Source organism: Trachemys scripta, chromosome 4 (assembly GCF_013100865.1).
Source record: "Trachemys scripta elegans isolate TJP31775 chromosome 4, CAS_Tse_1.0, whole genome shotgun sequence".
Taxonomy (NCBI): Eukaryota; Metazoa; Chordata; order Testudines; family Emydidae; genus Trachemys; species Trachemys scripta.
This window is the reverse complement of record NC_048301.1, coordinates 52,307,297-52,321,476: the sequence shown is the minus strand read 5'-3', so window position 1 is coordinate 52,321,476 and position 14,180 is coordinate 52,307,297. Positions and strand designations below refer to the sequence as shown.

The window sequence follows — 14,180 nt, the reverse complement described above, 5'->3', positions numbered from 1 at the left end:
TGATATAAAAAGTGTTTATAGTCGTACAATAGGAAGGACTGACGTGCTTTTAGATAATTCTAGAGATGCATTTAAGAGCCACAATATAGTACAAGTCAAAATTCCTTCTGTATATAGGGCTTCAGTGCTTACAAATTCTCTAGAAATATTGTTTGGTATAAAATTATTTTAAAGGTTTCTTTGTAAACATAAGCATTTGTCAGAAAAACTAAAAACACGATGTTACTTTATAAAAAGGTGCAGGAAGTTACTGTTTTCCAGCTACATATAATTAGGTGTCATTATTAATTATTATTATTTTTACTATTACTATTGTTAGACTCGATCTGACAGTCTGAACAGAAGTGGCTAAGTAATCAAATTTTATAAAGCTCTTGTCATCACAGCCTGATGGCTCATTCCTCAAGGGCAACAGACTTTCAGTGAATACGCCAGAGGGCACAGAGTACACCATTGGTGTACAGGAGCAAAGAAGGCACATGCCCTCCAGCTATTTCATCGAGGAGAAAAAAGATCTCTTTTTCAGGAAGGCCAAAGAACAGTCAAAATCTAACAACAAGACTATTTTCAGTATTATAAGGATCATGTGATTAGGTACAGAATATTAAACACACACACACACACACACACACACACTGTTTTGAATATCCCACTTTGCTGAGAATTGCTGTTTTCCTCTTCTGTATCTTGTCTGATTAATTTCAGTGGGAGGGGAGAGATCTGTATGGTTTCAGTTTGAGAGTTGTCTCTCTCATATTGGTTTGTTAGCTTCTCATTTCATTTCCTTGTCCAATATTACCAGGAATATTGGTATGCATTAAATGAAAGGTTTTCTCCATGTCATCAGACTAATGTCAACCATCAGGTGATGTGCATCAAATCTCATTAGTGTGTTGATTTCATTCAACATCCTTTTGAAAGAATGTTTCTTTACCATGCAAATAGAAATAGCACTTGTTTCCACACTGGCTACTTGCTACAGAATATCACATACAGACACCTAAGAGTCAAATTCTTATCTAACTTAAATCTTATGCAACCCCATCCAAGTCTGTGAGGTTATGCAGCAGAATCTGACTCTATATTACACCCGCTGAGCTTTATGTAGCAGAGCCCATTCACATCAGATGGGGAAGCCACCACATCACATCAGCTATCATACCACATGGGGAAGCCACCATCCATTACACTCACTCACTATCTTCTGCAATAATTAGTAACCAAGGAACTGTACTAAATGCTACAATCTCCCCTATGTGTTTTCTGATCTTTAATATGATTAGCAATGACTGTAATTCAGCCAGGAGGATTTGGCATAAGTTCATATCATTGGTCCATCTACTGCATCATCGTGTGCCCAATGATGACTAACATAAACACATAATTCACCCAGACATGCTATAGATTGTGGGTGAGTGGGCGGAAATGGAATTGGAAATCCTATCTTTATCTTTAATATGCAGAAGTTGAAGCAAAGAAATAATTAAATGGAACCATTAGGTTGCATATATAGATTTCAAGATCATCTGAATTGCAACATGTATAGCTAAAGGCATAGTCTATATTTGATTTTACTATCAACACCACTGGGAGGCCTTCAATAATAATCTTTCCAGCTAGCAAAACTTGTTTTTCTTCAGCTATCATCAACCAGCCCAGCTGTCATCCATAATCTTTCTGATAATGTATGTTTCTGTAATATCCCAGAACTCAGTTATTTTGAACAAAGTTTGTTGAAATATGGCCAACAAAAGCAGTCAACTGATTTGGATTCTTGCTGAAATTAAAGCTTTAATTAATCTAACATTGAAACATTTTTTCTGACTTCTTGTTTTTTGTCTCTTAGATAAGCTTGCAGAATTGTTATTCAGTCTGGGAAAATCAGACCCACTATTCAACAAACAAAAAAGACAGCACACTTAACTGCATTCATATGGACTCTGCAACGGATTCGTTGTCATGTTTAAGCTGAGCTATTTCATTTCCTGAGGCCTTCTCCCCAGGGATCCTACTCCCCAAGCCATATTCTCAGAGCTCTGCCTGTATTTTGAAAATAAATCTGCTGGGATAAGAACTAAGAAAATGAAAAAAAGGCAGGAGATCAGAAAGTGAGAATATGCATAAGAGAATAAAGGAAGGAGAGCCGAATGGGATAAATAAAACAGTTGGATGCAAGAAAACAAGAAAGCACATGGCTACAAGCGAAAAAAGAAATCTCATTGCCAACACAGAATAAACTCCTGAGGCTGATTACAAGATTCAAATGTAAGTAGTAATGCTCTTGCAATAAAAAGCAGCATTTATTAAAATTTTAATATTCCAACACATAATTTATTTCTCTACTTCACTATTCCCAATTCCCATATCAAATGTAATCTTCTTTTCACCTATTACCACATCTATGAGTTGCATTCATTTTTTTAAATTCCCCTTAAATAACAGACGTTTTATATAAAAGCATTGGAAGAGTCCCCTGAAACAAGCTGTTTACTTAACCATTAAAAAATACATTTGAAAGTTCTGATGACAAAGGACTAGTCTTTAATTTGTTATAAATCAATATAAAAATATATGCCAATACCGAGTCCCACTGAAGTCAATAACAGAACTTCCATGTGGTTTCTTTTTCGAAATCAACACTTTCAAGACAAAATATTCAACCAACACACTCAATTTGGGCTTATTATGTCACACAATATGTTGAATCGAAAGACATATTCTAGATCTAAATGTGTGCTCTGATCTGGTTATACCTGTTGGATCACCAACTTAAAGAAATCCTAATATCTCGTAAGGAATGTATAGGAACTGCTACTGATATTATGCTCTTTTCCCTTAAAAAAATGAATGTAGCTTAATTCTACAATGTTACTATGTGCCTATATTCTAGCCAGCAGGCACCACACCCCCACAACCTCAACTCACAGCCTACTGGCACTAATTATTGTTGCTAAATACACAATTTGGGTTTTCTATAGTTGCTATTACAAGGTCGGAGATGAAACATATAGAAACATAAACACTAGGCCTTCTTACCTATAAAACTCATCGTTAAAATGCTCCTCTGTAATTCCTGTCTTGGAAGGCCTATGAGACACCCTACTTCTGGGTTTGGTACAGAAGAAACAAAAGTTCCCCCCACTCTTCCCATGATTTTTTACATCTGTACACACCAGCTGAACAGAATTTAGACCAAATTTTCCAAAGCACTCCTATCCCCACAGAGGAAAGCTAGGTGGACTAGGTTTCTAAGAGGGCAACAGCAGTGTTAAGTAGACAACCATGGGTCTGGGAGGCAATGACACTGAGTTCTACCCAGCTCACTGTGTAACCCTGGGCAACTCATTTAACCACTCCGTGTCTCAGATTTCCCCATCTGATATATGGGGATAATGGGATTTACTGACCTGCCTCAGCTGTTGTGGAGATTAAATTAGAGCCATGTTCTGCCTCCAGATATGCACACGAGCTATGACTGATTTCATGGGGAGCTGATATGTGTATCATAGTGCTGAATATGTCCCTTGATGTGTACACAGCGCATATATTATGCAAGTTCTATGTATTATTAATTATTAAAGGATAAATTGACAAAGAGTGAATTTGTATCATTTGAATTGATAAACATAGAAATTAAATAGTGAGTGGAATCTGTGACTTGTCACTTTATGTCACTTTATGTCAATTAGGCTCTTTGGTATGACTAGGGTGACCAGACAGCAAGTGTGAAAAATCAGGACAGGGGGTGGGGGTAATAGGAGCCTATATAAGAAAAAAAAACAAAAATCGGGACTGTCCCTATAAAATCGGGACATCTGGTCACCCTAGGTATGACATTAAGGGACTCTAATAAATTTTCTGATTAATCTCACAAAATTTGAAATGCAGGAGAAAGTTGTTGACTGAATATCCAGCTTACAGCTGTCACAAGAAAAATGGCCTGGCAGCCAAAAAATACAATCCAAAAATGGGTGATGTAACATAAAGTCAACTCTTCAACACAACTGTGACCAGAGCGAGGGAGGAAGTCACCACCCCAGAGCTCCCCAGGTATGGTGTGGTCCCCTCAGATCAGGAGAGATCCACCACTCAGACATCAGTAAGCCAGCGATATGCTACTTGTATATCCATCCAGGACTGCTTAGGGGGATATTAAAGCTGCCCTCAGCTTGTAGTAAGTCATGTCAGCTGCATAGTCCCAGTATGTGGAGAGAAGCCAATAGACCAAGAAAGGGCTTAATAAAGCACAGAGACTTTTCATGATTCTCTTTGTTCAACCAGTTTCACAGTTCCTCAATACTGAGAGAGAGAGAGAGAGAGAGAGAGGGAGGTCCTTTTAGCAGGTTGATCTTTCCCCTAGATAAATTGGCCTAGCAACTCAGAAGACATGTGGCAGATTGTCATGGGATGAGCTCTTGAAGGTGGAATCAATCTAATGCTATTTGGAGATCTGAGCAACATAAATATTTACATATTCTTTTGCACAAATAATGATGCCATAGTATAAATAATAGTGTAGCCTTATAGGGTAAGCATTTTATTTAACATACATTCATATAACCACAGTGAACGATTCATTGTTACTTTTAATTTGGACAATTTTGTTTTCTAAGGGTTTTCTCCCCTATTTCCTACTCTTAGCAACTTCGATAGGAAATCTACCAAGATGTGAACTAGAAAAATAAAATACAGATCAGGAGGCTGAGAGAAACAAAATACACATGTGAATAAAGACTGGAAAGCAAAATGTAATAAATAAAGCAGATGGAAGCGAGAAAGCACACAGCTCCAAGCTAAAAAGAAATCTTTGCAGTCTCAAAACTAACTCTTGGGGCTGAAAAGAAGGTTTAAACAAAGCCAGTACTTATGCAGAAAAAGAGAGTAACATTAAGCTTTAGATATGTTAATATACAGAGAAATTCATTGTTCCTTGCAAAGGTTACAGAAACTGCATCTCATGAGTAAAGATTCAGCTAAAGGGCTTGAGTCAATTAGGTTTCTTATGTTGATGAATTTAAACATATAGAAACAGACAATGAGATGAAAAGAAAAATGAACAATGAAGTATATAGGTATGAAACTACATTTTCATGGGAATCTGAGAGATGCCAGTTGAACAGTGCTGGAGAGTGAGGACCAAATTAAGAGGGGAGTCCAAGAAAGTCTAGAGGGAGCCTAGATTGGTGTACCTTACATCTCCTTCCTGCTCCGAGATTCAGCTTCGACCTATTGTCCCCTTACTGTGCCTATGCTTGCCGAAAGGGACCATTGGACAGGAATGAAGACCCTATGATGAATAGAACCCAATCTCTTGAGTCACCTAATCCCCATCTTTTACTTATTTATTTTTAAAAAAATCATAAAAATCCCACACAGCCTTATAAAAATTCAGCTGCATAAATACAACTCTGTGTGTGTGTATATATGTGTGTGTGAGAGAGAGAGAGAATTTTGACTGTGATAAAAAGTGAAGGAAAAAATAAGGCCAATTCTGCAATATGTATATGAGATGACCAGCTGACCAAAATTAGGAAGTGCTGAACATTTCAAGTGAATAAGCTTTCCTGAAGAATATTCAAACCAATTTTCAGTTGTGTTTCTGCCATTTCAGAAAAAGAAGAGGAACAACAGGAGGTCATTCTGTGGATATATTTGTTGAATTGTATTAGTTAGCAGCAGGGACAGAAAGGCAGCCCCTAACATAAGAAAAATACTTTGAAATAAAGAAAGGGAGATTGTGTGCATGCTTCACAGAATCAGTAGCATTTCCTGAGACCAAGGGCTAGATTCTGGATGCCTGTGTAGCGGCATCAATAGGGGAGAGGGTGCAGAGACCAAAGAATTGATGTCATAACTGGCTGGAGGACTCAGCAAGTCTCCTGTCTTTCAATCCAAGACCCTGTTTACTGGTCCATGAAAACCAACCTAAAGCTTGAACCAAATATAATCCTCTTAGGTTCAAAATAATTCAGTTCGTTGAATGCCTTCCATTTTTGTACTCTTCAGCACTTCCCAGTTTCATCTGAAGTAAATACCAAAACAGCACAAGCAAGAGTAGTCTCATGATATTTCTGCCCCAACAAACTCAGAAAGTATGGAAATCTTTAAAGACGACCTGACCATATTAGATTTAAAGACCAAAGATATCTGGATAAGGGTCTGACTGGTAGATGCTTATCAGAACAAACTTTCATATCTACTGAGGTTCATCCATTACTAATTACCAGTTCCTTTTGGAAATGTTTTCCATTAGCATGTGGGAATATCCAAATATCCAGATTAGTTTCAAGCAAGATGTCCCAGAGACAACAGGCAGTTTTTTAAATAAGCATAACTGAAAAGGAAAGCTTTATCCTCCATAAACAAGCTGTACATTGCACTGAATAGAGGAGAATAATGCACTGGAGATACAGTAAAATATGGGGTCTGACCAGGTCACTTCTCATACTGTCATGTGTGATGGTTTAAAATCCAGAAAGATAATTTCAAACAGAATGCTAAATCAAACCCATAGCTGTGAATCCTAAATGGCTGACATTGTAGGTCCAAATTTAAAAAATGTGCTATACATAGTACAGCACCATGATGTTATTAAGAATACTTTTGAATCAATTATCCATGGTTAACCCCTCTCATTTACAAATGGGTGTCAAGAAAGCTTGAGGGGATGGTATGATGAGACTACCTATAGTGGCATGTAGCCGATCTGTGACTGCTAGCAGCAAATATCTCCAATGGCCAGTGATGCGATGCTAGATGCAGAGGGCTCTGAGTTACTACAGAGAATTCTTTACCAGGTATCTGGCTGGTGAGTCTTGCCCACATGCTCAGGGTCTAACTGATCACCATATTTGGGGTCAGGAAGGAATTTTTCCCTCAATCAGACTGGCAGAGACCCTGGTGGAGGGAATGGTCACCTTCTTCTGCAGCATGAGACATGGATTACTTGCAGGTTTAAATTAGTGTAAATGGAATTCTCTGTAACTTAAAGTCTTTAAATCATGATTTGAGGACTTCAGTAACTCAATCAGAGGTTAGTGGTCTATTACAGGAGTAACAGGGTGGGTGAGGTTCTGTGGCCTGCAATGTGCAGGAGGTCAGACTAGATGATCATGATGGTTCTTCTGGCCTTAAAGTCTGAATCTATGAAGAGATGCCCCATCCCAGAAAGGTGCTGTACTTGATTCTGATATATTTCTTTGGTAGTGCAGGCCAAAGTGGTATAAGCCTTTTTTGACCCAAAATTTCCCATCAGTGCTAATAGTAATGCAGCTCCCCTTGTGTATTCAGGGCCCCAAGTGGATTCTGGTGTTTTAAGCACTATGCCTGCTCAAAGCAGATATAAATATCACATTGCTAAATATGCTGATAGTTCCCAAGGCTTGGTTGACACTAGGACTCTCAACATTGTTAGCAACATTGCGTTCAATGGAAAAATTCTCAGCAAGAGGATTAGTGCAAATAAGGCTACTGGGCCAAGCCTGGTGTCCTGCCTCAGCCTTCCCCAATTTCAGAGATTTCACTGGGAGGTGTTTTTACTTCAGGATTTGACCCTTTGAAGGGTGCAGTCAGAACTTAATCTCACAATTCCTCTCATCACTAGCTAGTGTACAGGGAAGTTTGTAGCCATAGCTGAGGCCATAATTTCTCCCTCTCCCTCTGGATAGCCCAATGACAGTGACAAGGCTAGCCAAAGTAGAGCTTCCATTCAGAGAGGATAAGGTCTGAGTCTGAGGGGTGCAATGAGAGTAGATAGATTCTTGCAACCTTGCTCCCAAAGCTAATCACAGTTTCGTGCAAAATATTTTTCACACCAACTACTAGTGAAACTGCTGTTTTACACTGGTACTGAGCGTGGTGCATATCACTACATAGCAGTAATGGCTTGTTTCGCCTCGCACTGCTCGTTTACGTTGTTAGGAGTCTGATGTGTGCCATTTTGCGAGGCAGTTGGATGCAGCAAGTTACCAAGGGGACACACACCATGATCACTCACAGAACACAGGTCTATTTCTTGTTTTCTCTTACTCTAAGCTAGAAATCGTTTAGACTCAAAGTATATAGTTCCCTTTTGTGCATGGAAAATTGAACACGAGAGCAGGTCCTGGAATTGTAGAATTAGAATGCCAGAAGTAGGGAAAACTAAGATGACTATCTTCTGAATGAAAAGCGATTAAAAAATAAAAATGATTTAATGCACTTGATTTCCTGTTTAATTTCTACCACGTGTATCTGGAATTAAATTTTAATTTTAATTTCATTTTAATAGAGTGGTGTATTAATTTTGATATAATTAAGCCTACCAAGAATACATCTTTGGGATAGCACAGGGAGCTTTTCCTTGGGTAGTTAACTGTGTGCTGCACATTTCTACCTGCTTCTAGCTGAGCACTATGGGGAGGAGTAAAAAGATAAATTATTATTGGAAGCCTATATGATGACAGGAGAGATTACAAACGCTATTAAAGATTTAGCAGTAGGAGGGTGATGATGGAATACCAGTCAAATGTTTTTTTAGCTGCCTTAGGATATTAGTGCCCCACTATCATTATAATTATGAGTTGATCTGTGGAGAAGCAAACAAGTCTCTAAAGCTTCCCAGTTTCACAGGTGCCATCACCCAATTTTTTTCTCTCAGCACAAGCCTGAAATACCCCATCAGGCATGAAATAGTGAGTGAGCCTGAAAGAAAAACAGACAGCATCACACAAACAAAAGCTTCTCAGCATTGGGGAACCAGTGGTTCTCCAGAAACTTACAGTAATGTTCACAATGTAATATCTCCACATTATTATCTGTGGCACATAGGGCTCAAAAAACTGCAGCACTGAAAGAAAGAGGGAGAAAGTCAGAGAGGGGGAAAACCAGTGTTTTGAAGGGCTTGTTCTCCACAGAAATGCAGGGGAGAATTCAGTGATTCCACCAGACTTTTCAAGCAGTTCTACCACTTTACGAGTCCAACCAGCCAGCTTACTTTGCTTTTCTCAACCTGTGCTTTTTCAGCCTCATTCAGCCAGGTGGACTCTAAAGTCCATCATGGAGACTGGTTTATGCAAACCTAGCTCAACATTGTGACAAAAGGATCAAGACTGATTCAAACCCTGTGGCAGGATAAAGCATGCACAGATGAATGGAGGTAAGCAGGACAGCACACCAGGCCTTAGCAGCTTTTACTATTTAAGGTAAGGATTGGAGGGGAGCCCAGATACCATTCTGTAAATCTTGACATACCAATATTTGAGAGCCACTAATCTCTGGTAAAAGACTTAGGAGCACTTGAAAACACTAATAAGGAGGCTTTTCCCTCAATTATTTTGTATTACTTCTTGGAAGATTTTTTTGTTTTATTGCCCAAACCAGATAGAAGAGACAAAATAATTTTATTGAGCCATATGCCAATCTGAGTTATCAGTGTAAATCTGGAGAAATCCCATTGATTTCAATGAAGTGACTTCAGATTCCCAACTTGGAAGCAAATGAAATTAAATACAACAGCACTTGTAACAGCAATGGGAGCTACATGTATATATTCCAGGGGCAAAATGTGGCTCTTGTTGCTTTTCTCATTTTGTTATGATCTCAGATTAGGTTTTCACCTCGGCTTTCCTCCAGACTTTTCATTTTGAGTGTGGAACGAAACGAAACAAAAAAACCTCAGCAACTACTTTAAAATGTTGTTTTCTTAGAAACTAGTTTGGCCTTATTAAATTTGGAACTAGTGAAGAAGGAGAATACAACAGCTGTTAGGATCCTAAAACAGAAACCAAACAGCCTCTTAAGAGCTTTATTGTTTTCTTTTTGTTCTTAGGGATTTATTTTATTTTATTCCGTGGCAGTTTAGGAGAGAACATGGGGAAAACATTTTCTTAAGAGCATGAAAACAGGGACCAAAATGAAACAACAGAAGTTAAAATGTTGTTGTTGTATTTTTTTTCTTGAAGATACATCTTTATGTAATATGTCAGACACCAGCCAAAGAGAAGGGAAGACTGGGTGACACTCAAAACTGGATTTTGAAAGATTAGCTCCCAACCTCAGATTAACCCAGACAACATTTTTGGAGGGGCTGTGGGTGCGACAGAGAGAAGAGTGTGAGATGTGGGAAGAGCAATTCTGGAACTTGACTGCTTCCAGGGCACATGCTGGTAATAGATATGTTCAACATAGCATGTTCTCTCTATGGCCTCAGCAAGGGTTAGTCTGTCTTTCCATATTTTATGTGAGACATAAAACCTAGGCCCAATGACCACTTATGTCCATTAAAAATCCATTATCAGTTACATAAGAAAAGGGGTATTAACAAAAGGTGTATTAACAAAACTCCAGCCTGGGCAACTGTATTCTGTGTACTTAAACCTTTAAAACTGTGGTTCATGGACTACCGGCAGTCCACAAAGCAGTGGCTGGTCACCTGGTGCCAACTCTCCTCCTTCTGTTCACCTGCTCAATCTAAGTAAAGTCAGCTGAAAGGCATGATATACTTTCCTATTAATTTCTATCATGCCTCATGTTAGTTAACATAAGGATGCTGTTTATAATTGTGAAGAGGAGAGATGCTAGTCTGAATGATGAACAGTGGGAGGGAGGTCGTTGTGCATTTGGGAAGGGGAAAGAACATGTTCATGAGACACTTCCTCCATTAAGATGGAGTTCATAGTCTGAACCCCTACTTTAAAATATTGTCAGCTGGTATAAATCGGTCTCCTTCTGCAAGGTTCTGTAAATCTTTCCTATGCTCTTTAAAGAAAAGGTTGAAGACAATGGAATGAAAAAACTTGAGGATCCCTCAGACACTGAGGAATGGACTCAGCAATGCCACCAACTTCATCTTGTGCAATGTAAGGGGGCAAGAGGAGATCTATCGGCAGCATGCCGGGGGCAGGTTGGGACCAAGGTACGCCTGATCTCCCACTAGCTCAAGCAAACCAACTTTATTCCGGCATCAGAAGTTAGAGCAGCCAGGGGTTCTAACTTAGGTTGAATCTGGGTAACTGAGAATCAGAGAGCTGGAACCAGCTTCTTACAGTTGCCATTGTCCACTACAAGCTCCGCTTAGGCATTGTAGAGAATCAGGGCCCAGGCTTGCTTACAGAAGGTGGTCCTTGTGGAGCTTTCACTAATTTCCACCTAAAACAATAACAACACTGATCAGTACTAACTTGACTAAGGTGTTTTGAAAACCAACCTAAATTTAGAGGACAAATAGGATTAGTAATGGAGTAAGGAACAAAGAAGTGTTTCTTGTTTGCCTCAGAAAAGTATGTTGCCTGCAAGACATATTCATGATATTGAAAGGAAAGAGAAAAAATGAAGATCACAGTACAAACATGTTCATCAGGCTGACTTTACCCTAATGCGCCAGGAAATTCTTTCTAGAGTGGACTGGCTGGTGCTGGCATTTTTGCAGCAAGGCTGGCAACTTATGTTAGTTCATTTTGCTTCTATTCCTTTTGGGAGTGTATATGTTGTATCTTACCTGATTTGCTTTGCATTGATATAAGACACAGATACACAGCATAGAAGTGAATCCTATCTAAAATTGTATGTATCTTACCAGCTTCTTGCTGTAGAAATCAGTCACAAAGCGGTGATGGTGACATTCAAATTTTGCATGGTATACAGTATGTGGATGATTCAATTTTAAAAATATATATATTTTTTTAATTAAAAAATCAAATGATCAAATTTGGAAGATGTATGGTGGGAAGGTTCAGCACCATCATAAAACTTCCCACTCAAAACATCAGGAAGTATTTTGGAATGGACCCTAAGGATAAGCCAATAGGTGAGGAAGGAGAATGAAATTAGGAGGGTTGTCTGAATAAATCTAGCTCAACTCCAAGTTGCATTTCAACTTAGTTCATAGCATGAGCTCCACAATATAAGGCATGGTTTAAGCTTAGGCAATATAATTGGCCTTATAGGATACCATATTTAATGGGTATATGAGGGGAACAAGATATTTGGAATTTCTTCAGCATAATGTGGAGTCAAAAACCTAGAACACAGGTTCTGTTTAGCTTAAGAAGAGCGTCAAAAGAATCCTTTACCTAAAGCACTAATACACACAGGGCAATCTCGGGATGGAGACATTTTGATTTGAGAAGTGGAAAATAGCTTTTCAAATAGAATCTGGCTCATAGGGAAACTTGTAACACTTGCCGCAGGTCACAGGGGAAAAGGATATTGGTTTTTTCTACCCAAAGTCCATAAATAAATCAATTCTGCCAGTGTCAGAATATGGTATAGGTGAGAACATTTTCATTTTGGTCTATCAGTATCCATGGGCCATATTCATCTCTGGGGTAACTCCATTAAAGTCTAAAGTCAACGAGACAATTAAGACTGAATTTGGACCCCAGAGGTTGGATCATACGCTCTCATGGAAATACCCACAGCCTTGGGCGCTTAGGGTGGAAAATCTTGTGAGGACCCCCATACAGTTTTTCCTGAATCATTCTGTCTTGGATTCCCATACAGTTTTTCCTGAATCATTCTGTCCCTCAACAACACCTACTGTTTTGAGCCCAAACTGGTTGCAATTATGTGATCCTCAGTGACCTAGGGATATCCTGTGTCTCTACACTGGATCTGGGGCTCCCCCCAACTCAAATTCCACAGCACTATTAGGGTTATTTTCCAATGCCTCTGCTCCTGAAACATCCTCTCTCTTAAAGAGGTTTCCCAACCACAGATGTGAAAGGGGAAGTCCCTCAGTAAGGGAAAGGAGAAATCCTCCCCCTGCAGGTACTACAGCAGATGATCTGGCCCCATGTGTTTAAATCACCTCAAAATTCATGAACATCAACAAATAACACAGACCTCTTGTTCACAAAAACCTCATTATTTAACAAAGTTTCAGTCTGCAGACTGCAGAGCTGAGCCTTCCAGCATACTGAAAATCACTAAACCATCACTTCACTCTGGCAGACTGTGCTGAAAAGAACCTGGTTTGGGAGTTCTTCTGGTTTCACCGATTCAGTCATTTGTTGTCGATAGTTGAAAAATGAATTATTTAACTTCCTTCCAGGCAGAGGTCAGAAACTCATAGCTGAGATGTCCATTTCACCATTAGTAAAAATGAAAAACAAAACATTTCAGGTGGTAAACAGCTGCTAGAGTTAAAAGTGGGCTCATTGATAAGCACTGTAACATGGCTGTAACAAATGAAGCAAAGCTGAAAATGTGCATGCTCCCTGGCAGCTAGCCCCATTCTATGTTTCTTTAATTTTTCCTTATCAGTTTCACACCATGGATTGGTGCCAAACTGACCAAGAGAGCCCCAAGCAGCTGGAATTCAGGTCAGAAGGTGTGTGGTAAAGTTTGACTTAGGAAAACTAGTTATAACACAAACAAAATCTGAAATTTATGTGGGCGAGGGAGTACTAGGGAGTAGCAAAAATCCTAAAGCTTAAATTATAAAGATATTGGACTTTATTCTTCTCTCATGTGTTCTAGTTTTACATCTAATTACTTATTTGTCCCCCAATCATATAGTATCTGCATTCCTCATAGTTTTAACTATATTTATCCTCACAGCACACCTGTGAGATAGGGAAGTGCTATTATTCCTATTTTACAGAGGCACAGAAAGATTAAGTGACTGGATCAAGTGGCAGAGGAGAACTGAATCCAGGTATCCCAAATCTCAAGGTAGCATGCTAACTGCTAGAGCAGCCTTCCTCTCTAGACTCCTCCTGACTTACATCAGTGTGAGAGAAGAATCAGACCCAGGTTTAAATCTCTGACTGAGAAAGAAACTCTGTAGCTAATCCAGTTTCTCTTGTGCAGCAGTTTGAGGGCTAGGATCTGCACAATCCTGTGGTTAATCAGCTCCAATTTCATTAAGAGCTATCAGTTTAAAAACAGGGAATCTAAGGATTTTGGAAATAAAATGCAGAACAGTCTTTTAAAAGACCAGGCTCAGTGCATAAACTTCAAATAAGATCCAAGGAAGATATTTCTGAACTCCTGCTTAAATATTTTGTATTAGGATTAAGTCACACAGTGCCCCTCATTGTTAACATGGTACATGCTGGTGAGCTGAGAGCAAGGGTTTTCTTCACAGGATAGTGTTTGTAACCAGAAACCACCACACAAGCTCAACAAAATTTCCCTTTCCCCCTCCCAAGGATCCCAGCCAGCTTTGTGATCCTTTTTGTAGGCAATCTCCAATTTAT

At 39.1% G+C, this 14,180-nt stretch overlaps 1 long non-coding RNA gene across 1 annotated transcript in view; it reads left to right on the top strand.

The window, feature by feature from the left end:
* The first annotated feature begins 1,856 nt into the window (after positions 1-1,856).
* Positions 1,857-14,180, top strand: part of LOC117876940 — a 34,614-nt gene continuing 22,290 nt past the window's right edge. The window contains exon 1 of the long non-coding RNA XR_004645581.1: positions 1,857-2,265. This is a non-coding gene — a long non-coding RNA (uncharacterized LOC117876940). The remainder of the gene's footprint in view (positions 2,266-14,180) is intronic.